General features: G+C 44.8%; 1 pseudogene; it reads right to left on the bottom strand.

The window, feature by feature from the left end:
• Window positions 1-4,785: 4,785 nt before the first annotated feature.
• Window positions 4,786-18,866, bottom strand: part of LOC109051312 — a 17,714-nt pseudogene continuing 3,633 nt past the window's right edge.

The raw sequence follows: 18,866 nt of genomic DNA, 5'->3' as shown, positions 1-18,866 counted from the left end.
CACACACTCATCACCTTGGCCAGCTCTTCTTAAAATTATCCTCCTGCTGCACTTACAGCATCCATAAAAAAGCGGACCACTTTCCTTGAAATAAAAAGTATCCCAAAATAAACTCCCTTTCAAAATAATATACCTCCCTACATCAATCCCAACCAATTTTTTTGGTTTTCCCTTCTTCATTAGAAGCAATTTAAATGTTTCGACATTTTTTGGTGGAAAAAAATTTGGATGTTTTTTGACCCTGTGGTGCGTGATTGTGTAAAGGGTTTGCCCTTTTTTTGACAGGTATCATGGCACAAGTAAGGACATCTTTATTCATAAAGCTGACTTTGGGGGTTGTGAGGGGGGGTTCCTTTCGTCTTCTCAAAGAGATATGAGGGGCTTTGGGGCCAGTATTATTCCTTTTATTAATTGTAGCTTTTTATAATGGGGTTGTTCCAATGGGCCTCAAGCAAGTGGTTGCTCAGCCGCTTCTTGAAAAGCCTAACTTAGATCCACTAGATTTGAATAATTATCTCAAAATTACCATGCATCTCAAAGGTTTTATAAAAAATAGTTTGTTCACAGTTAATAGAGAAGAATGAGGTCTTAAGTTTCAGTCAGGTTTTAGGATGGGTCATAGTACAGAGTCTGCACTTTTAAGAGCTGTAAATGATCTTTGTATAATCAAAGATTCAGGCAATTCTACAGCTCTGATTCTATTGGACTTGAGTGCAGCCTTTGTAGACTACAATAGATCATGGGATACTCCTAAAGTCTTTATCACATTTAGTTGGGACCCGTGGGTTGGTTTTAAAGTGGTTCAAGTCTTATCTTGCGAATAGAGTATTCTCGGTGAAGTTGGTGACTTTGTTTCATCTACAGCTTCTATAACCTGTGGGGTTTCTCACGGTTCTGTTACTGGTCCTGTATTGTTTTTCTTTGTACATGCTGCCTCTAGGCTCGATTAAATACAGTATGTCTTCCCTTTTGTATGCCGATGATACTCAACTTCATCTCCCTTTGAAACAGGAGAGAATTGTGGTTCAAATTTACTTTTGCCATGTGTAGAGGTGAAGAGCTGGATGGCTCACAATTTGGTTCAGTTAAACCAAAGTAAGCCCCACCAGAGGATGCTCAGACATTGTCACTTATTTAGGTCCTTGGTCAGCCTACTGTCATGACCAAATAAGGAATTTAGGAGTTGTGTTTGATCCAGATTTGAAATTTGACGAGCAGGTTAATGCTGTGGGTAAGAGTGTTTTTCCGATTAGGACTCTTGCTTGATTAAAACTTTTTGTGTCGATGAAAGATTTTAGAAAGGTTATTAATGTTTTTATATTGTCTCATCTGGACAAATGTAATGTTTTGTATGTGGGGTCCGTCAGACCCAAAAAAATTTCCCACAACTAGTCAGATGCAGCAGCTAATCTTGTAATGCTAAAAAAAGTCAACAAATCCCCCCCCTAGCTTCCCCCTAAACGCGGGGGGCTACCAGTGGGTTTCAGGATAAAATCCCACGTTCTTTAATGGTTCAAGGGCATCCCCAGGGAAATAGCCCCTTTATCCGGGTTGCCCCCTGATTATTTTCAAACAGTATCTAGTCTTTAAAATCAAAAATAAATTTTCTTACTGTCTCACAACTCATTTAAAATTGAAAGGGGATCAGGCTTGCTGTTCGGGTCCATGGTTTTGGAAAAGCCTGCCATCTGAGATGAAGAGATGGCCCCCCCCCCAAAAGGTTAAAAGTGGGGTTAAAATGATTTTTGTATTAGCTTCAAGGAGTTGCCCACCCAACGCAATATGTTTTGGGCCACATCCGGGGGCCCGCGTGAAATTCCAGCGGGCCAATCTGGGCCGAAACTGCTTGCTGTCTGGGTAGCATCTGTGTTTTATTTGGATTGTGTGTGTTTTATGTATGGAGTAGCTGTATGTTGATTGTACCACACTTTGGTCTGACCCTCTGCAGTTGTAAGGTTCTTTATAGCATAAAAAACAAAGGAATGAATGAATGTGAAAAACTTGAACAAGCGAATCAGGTCTTCAAGATCCACTAGAAAGCCACAGGAGGATTTGTTTTGATTAGGGTTCCCTTACCAAAAATAAGTATACTTCAAGTTTATTTTTATAAAGTATACTTAAGTAAAAAGGATTCAGAAGTGTTATTTTTAAGTATACTTTGTGTATAAGTATACAAATATCAGTGTTCTATTAGTATACTTGTGAGGTGTACTGTTTCACTGCTTCTTGGGACCTAAATTATTTACTTTCTAGTAGTATAAAAGTATACTTTTAAGTATACTTCAAAGTATAACAGCTAGCAAACTTTGAGTACACACAACTATGGTTTACCTCCATGTTTGTAGTTTGTACTGCAATATACTTTTAAAAGTGACACTTATAGGTATACTGATAGTTTACTAATTAAATACTTTGTACACTTTTGAAGTATAGTCTCAGTAAAACTACTAGTTTGAAGTAGTTTTATACTGCAAGTATACTCAAAAGAAGTTTTTCTTTTAAAGTGAACTTTGCATCATACTTAAAGTATACTACTGTGTTCATGAGTCCCTTGTTTGTTCTGAACAATTAAACTGAGCTCTGTTCTTCAGAAAAATCCTCCAGCGCAGTTTTCCAGCATCTTCTGCACAGTGCATTTGAACCTTTCCAGCAGTGACTGTATTGAGTTTGATTGAGATCCATATTTTCCACACTGCTTGAGGACAGCTGAGGGACTCAAAAAGCAACTATTTAAAAAAAATCTTAAAACATTCACTGTTGATGCCAGAAAGAGAAACACCATGTATTAGAGCGAACGGCATTGAAAGCGTTTTAACAGGATGTCCAAATTTTTTTTCTTATTTTTGTAGAAATATATCTTTTTTTTCCATTTAGTACTACCTTTATCAGAAGCAACAGAAGATACTTGCATGTTTCTCGGAAAACAAAATTACGAACAATTTACCTTGATGTTCAAATTCCAAAAAGTTTTCACCCCAGCTTGGTTAGTGGCACAATGTATGTTGTAATACATTGTGTATACACATTCAAAAAAAGAGTGACAGCTTTTTAGTCTGTTATGAGCACTTTTTGCAAGCTTTGTAGTCTTAGAATTTAAAATGTAGAACTTTGTATATATACATACATACATACACATACATACACACACACACAACACCGTACACTCACCTAAAGGATTATGAGGAACACCATGCACTAATTACTGTGTTTGACCCCCTTTCGCCTTCAGAGAACTGCCTTAATTCACGTAGGCATTGAGTTTAACAACAAGGCATTATTAAGCTGAAAGCATTCTTTAGAAATGGGATGGGGCCACCACCACATCCAAAGATTGATCTGGTGAGGATAGTACATCTCATTGCAGGTTGATGATTGAGATGGTGCATTATCCTGTGGGATGCACAGAGGATGGGTTACAGGGGTCGAAGCAGGAACAATGCTCCGTTTTAAACACCCACATCCAAAGATGCTTACACCACCAGCCTATTGGGTTGGATCCATGTGTTTGTGGCTGGCTCTACACTAATGCTTTGCTGAAATCGAGACTCATCAGACGGTTTTTTCCATAACTGTCAAATTTGTGGCTCCATGCAAATTGTAGCCTCTTTTCAGTTAAAGTTGCTCTTCTATCATCTGCTTTGTAATCAGTCGGTTTGTGTGTTGTGGCCCTAATTCTCCTCGGTTGTAGCTCTAGCTCTCATCAAGCTTGAAGGGTATTTCCTCGCCTCTAGCATCAGGCACTTTCGCCCACAGGACTGCCATACTGGATGTTTTACTTTCCCTTTTCAAACCATTCGTTGTAAACCACAGAAATGGTTGTGCGTGAAAATCCCAGTAAATGAGCTGGTTTGTGAAATACTCCAGACCCGTGGCCCTTCGGGCCACCAACAACCATGCCGCGCTCGAAATTTGTTGCTTATAATCACATTTCCTGTCTATTTCAGTTGGAGTTCAGGATGATTGTCTTGACCCCGGACCCACACCACTAAATGCATTGAATGCAACTGCCATGTGACTTGGCGTGATCGACTAATTGCATTATGAGACATTGAAAACAGAGTGTACGGTGGTTCCTAATAATCCGTGAGGTGAGTGTATATACAGTAGTCAACATTTGAAATGGATCAAAAAAAGTTAAAGTTGCCCTGGACAAAACCTCATTTTGGTTTTGGGACACTTTGATGAAAATAGTTTTAGATCCACTTCAAATGTTGACCAGTGTATCATGTAGTCGATCTACACATGAATAACTCAGATGTTTGTATTGCTTTGCGCATTTTTCCTGTCAAACAATGTGAAGTAACCATGGAGGTTTTCAAATCCAGATCATCTGATCGAGATAAAACTTTCTGAACAACCTAAAAACCAGGATTCAGTTAGATTTACTGCTAACATGCTTTCCATCTTAAAACATACAAAATAATACCAACTTCATGCAAACACGGGTTTACCTGCATCACTTGATTAAAGTTTTCCCCTGATATCATCTGCTAAGAACAAGAAACCTTTGAAGAACACTTTGAACATGCGGCTTAGACAAAAAACTGTCCGTTTCTATGTTCAGTTTAATGATAGATCTTACTGTTACTGTGATGGGCTAACAAATCAACATCCAAGTAAAACCATTGATAAGATTCAAGGCTGTAAACGCTGTAATGTCAAACGAAGGACACAGAATACAGGTTTCGATCAGGACAGAATCACTTGTTGAACAATCAATGTGACATGAAAAAACACCAACAATGAGCGTTAGTTTTTCAGATATTTTATTTAGCAAAAAGGGGTTTAAGCGGTGAGCACACACGCCTCCTCCAACACCCTTGATTCTTCTCTCTGCCCGTCTGCTGAAGAACTTGGCCTTCACAATCACCGGCTGCTTGGGCAGCTTGCCTTTTCCCAACACTTTGAAGTAGCCCTGAAAAAACAGCACAAGATCAGCATAATCACCGGGAACCAGAGACACCTCACACAAATCACTCAAATACACAGAATATGCTAAAGAAAGAAAAAAATCCCAATAAAAAAAAAAGCATGCTTCTCAGATATGAAACTGGGTATGACCATCTGTTCAAACTTTGAGAAGGCTGCTTCACCTTAAAAATGGTAATTTAATAATGTCCTAATGTCGTTCTGAGTTTTTGATGTTGAACACAAAAAGATGATATTTTGATAACTTTCTTTTTAAGGTAAACTTCTCCATTAAAGCGTCAAACAGCAAGTCTCAAACTAATGAGGAAACCTCAGACACTAAAGCACTTGATCTGATTGATTTATCAGCCTCACAAGAAGTCAGGGACACACAAATTGTCCTCAGCCATTCTTTCTCACATTCTACCACATCTGTGAGGACATCTGATCAGACACTGTCAGGACACACATGTGATTAAATCACAAGGCATGAATGATTTCTGTTTTCAGTTCTGCTTCTGGTGACCCACAGCACTGCACACGTCTCCATCTGAGATGAAGCGGCACTGATTGAGACGCGTTAGGACACACTGCTCTGGACTCGTCTCTATCTGAGATGAAGCAGCACTGAATAAGGACGCTGCTCTGGGACTCGTCTCTATCTGAGATGAAGCAGCGCTGAATGAGACGCGTTAGGAAAAACTGCTCTGGACTCGTCTCTATCTGAGATGAAGCAGCGCTGAATGAGACGCTGCTCTGGGCTCGTCTCTATCTGAGATGAAGCGGCGCTGAATGAGACGTGCTCTGGGCTCGTCTCTATCTGAGATGAAGCGGCGCTGAATGAGACGCTGCTCTGGGCTCGTCTCTATCTGAGATGAAGCGGCGCTGAATGAGACGCTGCTCTGGACTCGTTCTCTATCTGAGATGAAGCGGCGCTGAATAAGACGCTGCTCTGGACTCGTCTCTATCTGAGATGAAGCGGCGCTGAACGAGACGCTGCTCTGGACTCGTCTCTCTCTGAGATGAAGAAGCGGCGCTGAACGAGACGCTGCTCTGGGCTCGTCTCCATCTGAGATGAAGCGGCGCTGAACGAGACGCTGCTCTGGGCTCGTCTCCATCTGAGATGAAGCGGCGCTGAACGAGACGCTGCTCTGGGCTCGTCTCCATCTGAGATGAAGCGGCGCTGAACGAGACGCTGCTCTGGGGGCTCGTCTCCATCTGAGATGAAGCGGCGCTGAACGAGACGCTGCTCTGGGCTCGTCTCCATCTGAGATGAAGCGGCGCTGAACGAGACGCTGCTCTGGGCTCGTCTCCATCTGAGATGAAGCGGCGCTGAACGAGACGCTGCTCTGGGCTCGTCTCCATCTGAGATGAAGCGGCGCTGAACGAGACGCTGCTCTGGACTCGTCTCCATCTGAGATGAAGCGGCGCTGAACGAGACGCTGCTCTGGACTCGTCTCCATCTGAGATGAAGCGGCGCTGAACGAGACGCTGCTCTGGACTCGTCTCTATCTGAGATGAAAGCGGCGCTGAACGAGACGCTGCTCTGGACTCGTCTCTATCTGAGATGAAGCGGCGCTGAATGAGACGCTACTCTGGGACTCGTCTCTATCTGAGATGAAGCGGCGCTGAACGAGACGCTGCTCTGGACTCGTCTCTATCTGAGATGAAGCGGCGCTGAACGAGACGCTGCTCTGGACTCGTCTCTATCTGAGATGAAGCAGCGCTGAATAAGACGCGTTAGGAAATGCTGCTCTGGACTCGTCTCTTTCTGAGATGAAGCAGCGCTGAATGAGACGCTGCTCTGGACTCATCTCTATCTGAGATGAAGCGGCGCTGAATGAGACGCTGCTCTGGACTCGTCTCTATCTGAGATGAAGCGGCGCTGAATGAGACGCTGCTCTGGACCTCGTCTCTATCTGAGATGAAGCAGCGCTGAATAAGACGCGTTAGGAAATGCTGCTCTGGACTCGTCTCTTTCTGAGATGAAGCAGCGCTGAATGAGACGCTGCTCTGGACTCGTCTCCATCTGAGATGAAGCAGCACTGAATAAGACGCTGCTCTGGACTCGTCTCTATCTGAGATGAAGCGGCGCTGAATGAGACGCTGCTCTGGACTCGTCTCTATCTGTGATGAAGCAGCGCTGAATAAGACCCTGCTCTGGACTCGTCTCTATCTGAGATGAAGCGGCGCTGAATGAGACGCTGCTCTTTGGACTCGTCTCTATCTGAGATGAAGCGGCGCTGAATGAGACGCTGCTCTGGGACTCGTCTCTATCTGAGATGAAGCGGCGCTGAATGAGACGCTGCTCTGGACTCGTCTCTACTCTGAGATGAAGCGGCGCTGAATGAGACGCTGCTCTGGACTCGTCTCTATCTGAGATGAAGCGGCACTGAATAAGACTCGTTAGGAAACACTGCTCTGGACTCGTCTCTATCTGAGATGAAGCAGCGCTGAATGAGACGCTGCTCTGGACTCGTCTCTATCTGAGAGGAACGGCGTGAATGAGACGCTGCTCTGGACTCGTCTCTATCTGAGATGAAGCAGCGCTGAATGAGACTCTGCTCTGGACTCGTCTCTATCTGAGATGAAGCAGCGCTGAATGAGACGCTGCTCTGGACTCATCTCTATCTGAGATGAAGCAGCGCTGAATAAGACGCGTTAGGAAATGCTGCTCTGGACTCGTCTCTTTCTGAGATGAAGCAGCGCGAATGAGACGCTGCTCTGGACTCGTTTCCATCTGAGATGAAGCAGCACTGAATGAGATCATTTGGAAACACTGCTCTGGACTCGTCTCTATCTGAGATGAAGCAGCACTGAATGAGACGCTGCTCTGGACTTGTCTCTATCTGAGATGAAGCAGCGCTGAATGAGATGCTTAGGAAACTGCTCTGGACTCGTCTCTATCTGAGATCGGAGATGAGACGCTGCTCTGGACTGTCTCTATCTGATGAGACGCGCACGCTGAATGGACGCTGCTCTCTATCTGAGATGAAGCAACGCGCTGAATGGACGCTTGCTCTGGACTCGTCTCTATCTGAGATGAAGCGGCGCTGAATGGAGACGCTGCTCTGGACTCGTCTCTATCTGAGATGAAGCGGCACTGAACGCTGACTCGTCTCTATCTGAGATGCCGCGGGCACTGAATGACGCTGCTCTGGACATCGTCTCTATCTGAGATGAAGCAGCGTTTCAATGAGACGCTGCTCTGGACTCGTCTCTATCTGAGATGAAGCGGCACTGAATGAGACGCTGCTCTGGACTCGTCTATCTGAGATGAAGCAGCACTGAATGAGACGCTGCTCTGGACTCGTCTCTATCTGAGATGAAGCAGCGCTGAATGAGACGGCTGCTCTGGACTCGTCTCTATCTGAGATGAAGCAGCACTGAATGAGACGCTGCTCTCTGGACTCGTCTCTATCTGAGATGAAGCAGCGTTGAATGAGACGCTGCTCTGGACTCGTCTCTATCTGAGATGAAGCAGCACTCAATGAGACGCTGCTCTGGACTCATCTCTATCTGAGATGAAGCAGCGTTCAATGAGACGCTGCTCTGGACTCATCTCTATCTGAGATGAAGCGGCGCTGAATGAGACGCTGCTCTGGACTCGTCTCTATCTGAGATGAAGCGGCGCTGAATGAGACGCTGCTCTGGACTCGTCTCTATCTGAGATGAAGCAGCGTTCAATGAGACGCTGCTCTGGACTCGTCTCTATCTGAGATGAAGCAGAGACGCTGCACTCATCTCTAATGAGACGCTGCTCTGGACGCTCTGGACTAATCTGAGATGAAGCAGCGCTGAATGAGACGCTGCTCTGGACTCGTCACTATCTGAGATGAAGCGGCACTGAATGAGACGCTGCTCTGGACTCGTCTCTATCTGAGATGAAGCAGCGTTCAATGAGACGCTGCTCTGGACTCATCTCTATCTGAGATGAAGCAGCGTTCAATGAGACGCTGCTCTGGACTCGTCCTATCTGAGATGAAGCAGCACTGAATGAGACGCTGCTCTGGACTCGTCTATCTGAGATGAGATGAATAAGCGGCGCTGAATGAGACGCTGCTCTGGACTCGTCTCTATCTGAGATGAAGCAGCGTTCAAGGAGACGCTGCTCTGGACTCTTCTCTATCTGAGATGAAGCAGCGCTGAATGAGACGCTGCTCTGCTCGTGGAGATGAAGCTCGGAGACGCTCTCTGGACTCGTCTCTATCTGAGATGAAGCAGCACTGAATAAGACGGTGCTCTGGACTCGTCTCTATCTGAGATGAAGCGGCACTGAATAAGACGCTGCTCTGGACTCGTCTATCTGAGATGAAGAATAAGACGCTGCTGAATGATGAAGCGGCGCTCTGGACTCTGTCTCTATCTATCTGAGATGAAGCAGCGTTCAATGAGACGCTGCTCTGGACTCATCTCTCTATCTGAGATGAAGCGGCACTGAATAAGACGCTGCTCTGGACTCGTCTATCTGAGATGAAGCGGCGCTGAATAAGACGCTGCTCTGGACTCGTCTCCATCTGAGATGAAGCGGCGCTGAATGAGATGCTGCTCTGGACTCGTCTCTATCTGAGATGAAGCAGCGTTCAATGAGACGCTGCTCTGGACTCGTCTCTATCTGAGATGAAGCAGCGTTCAATGAGACGCTGCTCTGGACTCATCTCTATCTGAGATGAAGCAGCGTTCAATGAGACGCTGCTCTGGACTCGTCTCTATCTGAGATGAAGCAGCGTTCAATGAGACGCTGCTCTGGACTCGTCTCTATCTGAGATGAAGCAGCGTTCAATGAGACGCTGCTCTGGACTCATCTCTATCTGAGATGAAGCGGCACTGAATGAGACGCTGCTCTGGACTCGTCTATCTGAGATGAAGCAGCACTGAATAAGACGCTGCTCTGGACTCGTCTCTATCTGAGATGAAGCAGCACTGAATAAGACGCTGCTCTGGGCTCGTCTCTATCTGAGATGAAGCAGCGTTGAATAAGACGCTGCTCTGGACTCGTCTCTATCTGAGATGAAGCAGCGTTGAATGAGACGCGTTAGGAAACACTGCTCTGGACTCTCGTCTCTATCTGAGATGAAGCAGCGCTGAATGAGACGCTGCTCTGGACTCGTCTCTATCTGAGATGAGAGCGGCGCTGAATGAGACGCGCTGCTCTGGACTCGTCTCTATCTGAGATGAAGCAGCGCTGAATGAGACGCTGCTCTGGACTCGTCTCTATCTGAGATGAAGCAGCGCTGAATGAGACGCTGCTCTGGACTCGTCTCTATCTGAGATGAAGCAGCGCTGAATAAGACGCGTTAGGAAATGCTGCTCTGGACTCGTCTCTTTCTGAGATGAAGCAGCGCTGAATGAGACGCTGCTCTGGACTCGTTTCCATCTGAGATGAAGCAGCACTGAATGAGATGCATTTGGAAACACTGCTCTGGACTCGTCTCTATCTGAGATGAAGCAGCACTGAATGAGACGCTGCTCTGGACTTGTCTCTATCTGAGATTAAGCAGCGCTGAATGAGATGCGTTAGGAAACTGCTCTGGACTCGTCTCTATCTGAGATGAAGCGGCGCTGAATGAGACGCTGCTCTGGACTCGTCTCTATCTGAGATGATGAAGCGGCGCTGAATGAGACGCTGCTCTGGACTCGTCTCTATCTGAGATGAAGCAACGCTGAATGAGACGCTGCTCTGGACTCGTCTCTATCTGAGATGAAGCGGCGCTGAATGAGACGCTGCTCTGGACTCGTCTCTATCTGAGATGAAGCGGCACTGAATGAGACGCTGCTCTGGACTCGTCTCCATCTGAGATGAAGCAGCGTTCAATGAGACGCTGCTCTGGACTCATCTCTATCTGAGATGAAAGCAGCACTGAATGAGACGCTGCTCTGGACTCGTCTATCTGAGATGAAGCAGCACTGAATAAGACGCTGCTCTGGGACTCGTCTCTATCTGAGATGAAGCAGCACTGAATAAGACGCTGCTCTGGACTCGTCTCTATCTGAGATGAAGCGGCACTGAATAAGACGCTGCTCTGGACTCGTCTCTATCTGAGATGAAAGCGGCACTGAATAAGACGCTGCTCTGGACTCATCTCTATCTGAGATGAAGCAGCGTTCAATGAGACGCTGCTCTGGACTCGTCTCTATCTGAGATGAAGCGGCGCTGAATGAGACGCTGCTCTGGACTCGTCTCTATCTGAGATGAAGCGGCGCTGAATGAGACGCTGCTCTGGACTCGTCTCTATCTGAGATGAAGCAGCGTTCAATGAGACGCTGCTCTGGACTCGTCTCTATCTGAGATGAAGCAGCGTTCAATGAGACGCTGCTCTGGACTCATCTCTATCTGAGATGAAGCAGCGTTCAATGAGACGCTGCTCTGGACTCATCTCTATCTGAGATGAAGCGGCGCTGAATGAGACGCTGCTCTGGACTCGTCTCTATCTGAGATGAAGCGGCACTGAATGAGACGCTGCTCTGGACTCGTCTCTATCTGAGATGAAGCAGCGTTCAATGAGACGCTGCTCTGGACTCATCTCTATCTGAGATGAAGCAGCACTGAATGAGACGCTGCTCTGGACTCGTCTATCTGAGATGAAGCAGCACTGAATGAGACGCTGCTCTGGACTCGTCTATCTGAGATGAAGCAGCACTGAATAAGACGGTGCTCTGGACTCGTCTCTATCTGAGATGAAGCAGCGTTCAATGAGACGCTGCTCTGGACTCATCTCTATCTGAGATGAAGCAGCGTTCAATGAGACGCTGCTCTGGACTCGTCTCTATCTGAGATGAAGCGGCGCTGAATGAGACGCTGCTCTGGACTCGTCTCTATCTGAGATGAAGCAGCGTTCAAGGAGACGCTGCTCTGGACTCGTCTCTATCTGAGATGAAGCAGCACTGAATAAGACGGTGCTCTGGACTCGTCTCTATCTGAGATGAAGCAGCACTGAATAAGACGCTGCTCTGGACTCGTCTCTATCTGAGATGAAGCGGCACTGAATAAGACGCTGCTCTGGACTCGTCTATCTGAGATGAAGCGGCGCTGAATGAGACGCTGCTCTGGACTCGTCTCTATCTGAGATGAAAGCAGCGTTCAATGAGACGCTGCTCTGGACTCTTCTCCATCTGAGATGAAGCGGCACTGAATAAGACGCTGCTCTGGACTCGTCTATCTGAGATGAAGCGGCGCTGAATAAGACGCTGCTCTGGACTCGTCTCCATCTGAGATGAAGCGGCGCTGAATGAGATGCTGCTCTGGACTCGTCTCTATCTGAGATGAAGCAGCGTTCAATGAGACGCTGCTCTGGACTCGTCTCTATCTGAGATGAAGCAGCGTTCAATGAGACGCTGCTCTGGACTCATCTCTATCTGAGATGAAGCAGCGTTCAATGAGACGCTGCTGCTCTGGACTCGTCTCTATCTGAGATGAAGCAGCGTTCAATGAGACGCTGCTCTGGACTCGTCTCTATCTGAGATGAAGCAGCGTTCAATGAGACGCTGCTCTGGACTCATCTCTATCTGAGATGAAGCGGCACTGAATGAGACGCTGCTCTGGACTCGTCTATCTGAGATGAAGCAGCACTGAATAAGACGCTGCTCTGGACTCGTCTCTATCTGAGATGAAGCAGCACTGAATAAGACGCTGCTCTGGGCTCGTCTCTATCTGAGATGAAGCAGCGTTGAATAAGACGCTGCTCTGGACTCGTCTCTATCTGAGATGAAGCAGCGTTGAATGAGACGCGTTAGGAAACACTGCTCTGGACTCGTCTCTATCTGAGATGAAGCAGCACTGAATAAGACGCTGCTCTGGACTCATCTCTATCTGAGATGAAGCAGCACTGAATAAGACGCTGCTCTGGGCTCGTCTCTATCTGAGATGAAGCAGCGTTGAATAAGACGCTGCTCTGGACTCGTCTCTATCTGAGATGAAGCAGCGTTGAATGAGACGCGTTAGGAAACACTGCTCTGGACTCGTCTCTATCTGAGATGAAGCGGCACTGAATGAGACGCTGCTCTGGACTCGTCTATCTGAGATGAAGCAGCACTGAATAAGACGCTGCTCTGGACTCGTCTCTATCTGAGATGAAGCAGCACTGAATAAGACGCTGCTCTGGGCTCGTCTCTATCTGAGATGAAGCAGCGTTGAATAAGACGCTGCTCTGGACTCGTCTCTATCTGAGATGAAGCAGCGTTGAATGAGACGCGTTAGGAAACACTGCTCTGGACTCGTCTCTATCTGTGATGAAGCAGCGCTGAATAAGACCCTGCTCTGGACTCGTCTCTATCTGAGATGAAGCAGCGCTGTATGAGACGTGTTAGGACACATTGGTCTGGACTCACAGCACGCACGACGTCGATGATGGGCGCGGGACCGTCCGGCTTCTTGCTGTAGTTGACCCTCGTCTGCTCGCTGACCAGCGTCCACAGCTTGTCCAGGTTAATGGTGGGGCAGAAGAGAGTGTTCCTCTTCAAGTGGTAGTGTCTCATGCCCACCTTACCAAAATAACCAGGATGACTGCAGGAAACAAACACCAAGAATTGAAGTGTCACATTCACAAACAGCTATTTCTAGTCAGAAACACTCTTCCAGCAAACAGGGTTTTCTGCAGACTTCATGAAGCTACATTTAAGAATTCAAAATCTCAGCCAAGTTAAAGGAAGCCATTAGGGCTGAGCGATTCTTCAGATTTTATTAATTCAAATGTTATGTTTCACCACGATTTTTTAGAAATCAAGGAAATAGCGATTTTGAATATTAATATTACCAAACACTAGAATTAGACACTTTGATAACATGTCAATGATCCAAACACACGTGATGAAGCAGAAATATATCACTAGTGCCATTCACTCAGACAGTGCTTGTGTTGAGAAAGATGCAAGATGAAGAGAGTTGACCTTCTTTTAACTTGAACACAGTGTTTTCAGAAAGCCGATTCATGCAAGAGACATTTGCATTTTACATTCAGCAGATGCTTTTATCTAGGGATGCACCGAATATTCGGCCACCGAAAATATTTCGGTTTTCGGCCGAAAGACTTATCAACGAAAAAATATGGCCGAAATGTTGTGGTGACGCAAACAGAAACAGCGACCTGCACATGCACCTGCATAGCGCAGACCACGAGCTCCCCGGGACATTCACTTCTAACCAGTGGGTCTTAATAGAGAACATTCTTGCCCCCTTTGAGCAGCTAACTAAAGAGATCAGCTCCTCTGATGCATCTGTAGCGGACGTTATTCCTTTAATCGCAGCACTAAAGCGTCTCCTAAGCAAAGAGGTTGAGACGGACCACGGAGTGAAAAAGGAACGTACACGTAAAGTCTGTCAGCACACGTTTCAATAAGATCTATTTGAATCCTCCGAACTTACACTATACTCTATACAAATAACAAAAACCATAACTTAAAAAGCAAAAATAAAGAAAAACGATCCAGAAATCAACCAGACCCCGATAAAACCCGCGGCAGAACCCCGCGTGGAGACGAGCAGCGCACGGAGAAGGAGATCAGAGCGCAGAAAAAAAGACTCATCTCTCTGCACCCTCGTTGTCTGATATGTTCAGTGAAATTCTGCAAGAAAGTGCCTCAAATAATAAAAATACGTAGGCTATTCTGTTCTTAGGCTACTATATATGTGACTATCAGATTGTAGCCATATTTCTGCTAGAAATGTTTTTTTTTTTAATTTGATATAAATGTTTATTTATGCCCTGGCCCTATTTAAATACACTCTCTCAAATCTTTCTCAAATGTCAGGCAGATGACAAGCTCAACCGCTCAACAGATAGATGGTTATCTGTCTGAAGTCCCCATCCCCAGAAGTGATAACCCTCTTGCCTAATGGAGAAGTAATGCACTTTCATTGTAGTAGTCCTACAGAGAAAAATTTCAAATGCACTTGACCTAAATGCACTTTGTTTTTATGAGAGAACATTAAATTTTAAAACCTTTCTGCAGGCCAGTAGGCCTGTACATTATTTTTCAATGTACACATGAGTGGTGTCAAGTTAAACATTTTAGTTTGAATTTTATTTTATACTCTGCATTGTTGCAATGTGCTAAATAAATATTTTGCATAATTTGTAATTAATTTATTCTTTGAAACTTTAATATTAATTTATGCAATTGCAATGCCTTGATTTTAGTAAAGTTAGTACACAGTCATAGCCATAAATGCAATGGTACTAATAATCGGCATAATTTCTTTCCGTCCTTTGTTTCCTCTTTTTCAGTTTCCTCCAATAAACTTCATCTCCCAACAACCCTAATATATATACATCACTACTTTATCCAAAATGACTTACAGGACAATAGAACCAATCAAAATCAACAAAAACGCAATGATATGCAAGTGCTATGACAAGTTTAGGCCTCGTTTACACTGCCAGTTAAATGTGAACCAATTCCATTTTTTTGCTCATATGTGACACAGATCGGATCTGTTCTATGACAGTGTAAGCACAAAAAAAGCGCATGCATTCGGATATTTCGAGATCGGTTTCAGGCCTCAATCATATGTGGAAATAAATCAGATATGCGACTGTCATGTAAACAGGCAGATCGGATTTTCTGAGGCATTGCGTACTGTATGTAATTAAAACTGCAACAATTTGGTACTTCTCCGTGGTTTAATGACGTCATATGTGACCCGTGCTGGCAAAATGAGTGTAAATTCACACGAGCTATTTTGAGCTACAGGCAAAAAAGGGAAAAAAATGCACCAAGTAGTAATTAAACATCTAAAGTTATCTTTATTTGTACATTTTCTGAGAGGATTAACGTTACAGTAGCTACCTTTTCTCGGCTCGTGCTGACTGTCATCTGAAGTGCGTGCATTTAACAGAGCTTCTGACAGCGCACAATCCCAATAAATACACACATATACAGAATTACAGTATTTCAGAATTCACGCAAACATAATCTGCTCTGTCTTAAGTGAACGCTTGGGGAAACTGTTGGGGGGGGAAAACATCTGATGTGTAACATTATATTAGATCTAGGGATGCTCATATTGACCGTTTAACCGTTAACCGAAAGTAAAAATTTTGACCGATTAATACTATCAGTTAAACGGTTTAAAACTTTTTTTAAGGTTCTTTTTTTAGTTTGCTGCATGGTTTAAAAATAAAATAGCCTACTATATAGCTTATATTTATTAACTCACGGAGCGCGTCGGCACGCGCAGCCACACACGTGACATGCCTGCAGAATTTTTTTTTTTCCGAGCAAGGGAGGGAAGCAGAATGAAGCGAGCGAAAAAGAAAGCACTGTGTGGGATCATTTTAACAGAAAGGGCGACGAAGTTACCTGTAAATTATGCGGCGCCGTATTAAAATACAGCAGTAGCACAAGTACGATGCAGTACCATTTACGAAGCAAACACCCTAAAGCTTCGAGGCGATGAAGGGCAACAAACTTTGGCCTCCATGTTATCAGGGAGAAGATGCGATGCACGGCGATCTGAGGAGATAACGCAGAGAATCTGTTCAATGGTAATTTTTGCACAAACGGAGAAAGAAGCTGCTTTGGAAAAGCGCTTCCCGAAGCTGGCAACTCTAGCGAGACGTTACCTGTGTATTCCCGGTACATCTGTCCCATCGGAGAGGGTGTTTTCTGCCGCGGGTCTACTGTCAACAGGCTGCGCTCCAGACTGACCTCACATCACGTTGATATGTTGCTTTTTTTAAATAAAAATTAGACAAGGTGTTGAGGTAGGGCTGCTATTTTTATTTTAAACGAAAAATCTTAGTCTAACGAAAAAAAAAAAAATGCCGGTTTTTGAAAAGCTTCGTTCAAACGGATTCAGTGTTTTCTTTTTGTCATCTTAATTTGTTAATTATTTTAAGTTTAAAAAAAATATATAGGCCTATTTTGTTTTTTATTTGTATTATTTTATTCTATTTTTCTCTCACTGTCAGAAATGCTGCAGGTGCGTGGAAATTTAAACTGAATTCAGGTTCTGTTGTTGATCTGTTCTGTATGCTGCTGTTTGCACTTTGCACGTTAAAATAAACCCTTTGATAAAAAAAAAATTGTTTGTATTTTTTTAAAGGGTCACAGATACGCGTCAATTTTTTATTTGTATTTAATGCCAATTCAATATTATAATCTTATCAGTTAACGGTTAATAATCGATTAACGAGCGGCGGTTGTCGGTCGGGAAAATTAATCGAAATGAGCATCCCTAATTAGATCCATGCATTACAGTATAGTGTGTCTGTATTATTATCATAATGTTAATCTAACAATAAAAGAAAAGAGGGCATCACTCACTGCACTTCATTGAACTGCTTTTGTAATTTTAATAATTTATTTGTAATGAACATACAAGTTATTTTTTACATTTGATTGTTTTTCGTACATGAATGCTTAAGTTTAGAAATAAAATGATAAAGGTAATGCATTTTTTGTTTCTTTTTAGTCTACTTGTACTGTATTTGTTTTTTTGTTTTTGTTTTTAATCGCTGTGACTCATTTTGTCAGCACAAGTCACTTTATTCTCGTAAGGAAGCACACGTGGAGGCGGTAAACGACAACAGCACATGGGCGATGTTTTCAGTCGGTATGGCAAGTGTAAACACATGAATCGGATATGGGTCACAATTGAAAGACCGTGTAAACGGACAGCATCGGATATAGGCAACAAATCAGAATGAAAACAAATGCAAGTTAGTAATTTATAAAGGTTACAGTAACACAGAACACATAGCTAGGGATTTTTTTTACAAAAAAATACAAAACCAGATAGAAAAAGAATATAGAAAAAAATAAAAAGAATTAGTGCTCACTATTTGTCGAAGTTGATTCTGTGATGGTGCATCCCACCAGCATTACCACGACCTCCGGGATGCTTCCTGTGCTTGCCTAGATGAGAGAGAGAGCACACAACATCAGTCTCACACACACGACATCAGTCTCACACACACACAACACGCCATCAGTCTCTCACACACACACCACGCCATCAGTCTCACACACACACACACACGACATCAGTCTCTCTCACACACACACACACACAGTCTCTCACACACACCACACACGCCATCAGTCTCCCACACACACACACACGCCATCAGTCTCACACACACACACACACGCCATCAGTCTCACACAGTCACACACACACGCCATCAGTCTCACACACACACACACACGCCATCAGTCTCACACACACACACACACGACATCAGTCTCACACACACACACACACGACATCAGTCACACACACACACACACACATCAGTCTCACCACACACACACACACGACATCAGTCTCACAAACACGCCATCAGTCTCACACACACACACACACACACGACATCAGTCTCTCACACACACACACACGGCCATCAGTCTCACACACACACACACACGCCATCAGTCTCTCACACACACACACGCCATCAGTCTCACACACACACACACACGCCATCAGTCTCACACACACACACACACGACATCAGTCTCACACACACACACACACGCCATCAGTCTCACACACACACACAACACACGACATCAGTCTCACACACACACACACACGCCATCAGTCTCACACACACACACACACGACATCAGTCTCACACACACACACACACGACATCAGTCTCACAAACACGCCATCAGTCTCACACACACACACACACACGACATCAGTCTCTCACACACACACGACATCAGTCTCACACACACACACACACACACGACACGAAATCAGTCTCACACACACACACACGACATCAGTCTCACACACACGACATCAGTCTCACACACACTCTCTCACACACACGACATCAGTCTCACACACACACACACGACATCAGTCTCACACACACAACATCAGTCTCACACACACACGACATCAGTCTCACACACTCTCTCACACACACACAACATCAGTCTCACACACACACACGACATCAGTCTCACACACACACACACACACAACATCAGTCTCACACACA

Source organism: Cyprinus carpio, chromosome B25, assembly GCF_018340385.1.
Source record: "Cyprinus carpio isolate SPL01 chromosome B25, ASM1834038v1, whole genome shotgun sequence".
Classification (NCBI taxonomy): domain Eukaryota; kingdom Metazoa; phylum Chordata; class Actinopteri; order Cypriniformes; family Cyprinidae; genus Cyprinus; species Cyprinus carpio.
The sequence above is the reverse complement of the archived record's forward strand: the minus strand, read 5'-3'. Positions and strand labels throughout refer to the sequence as shown.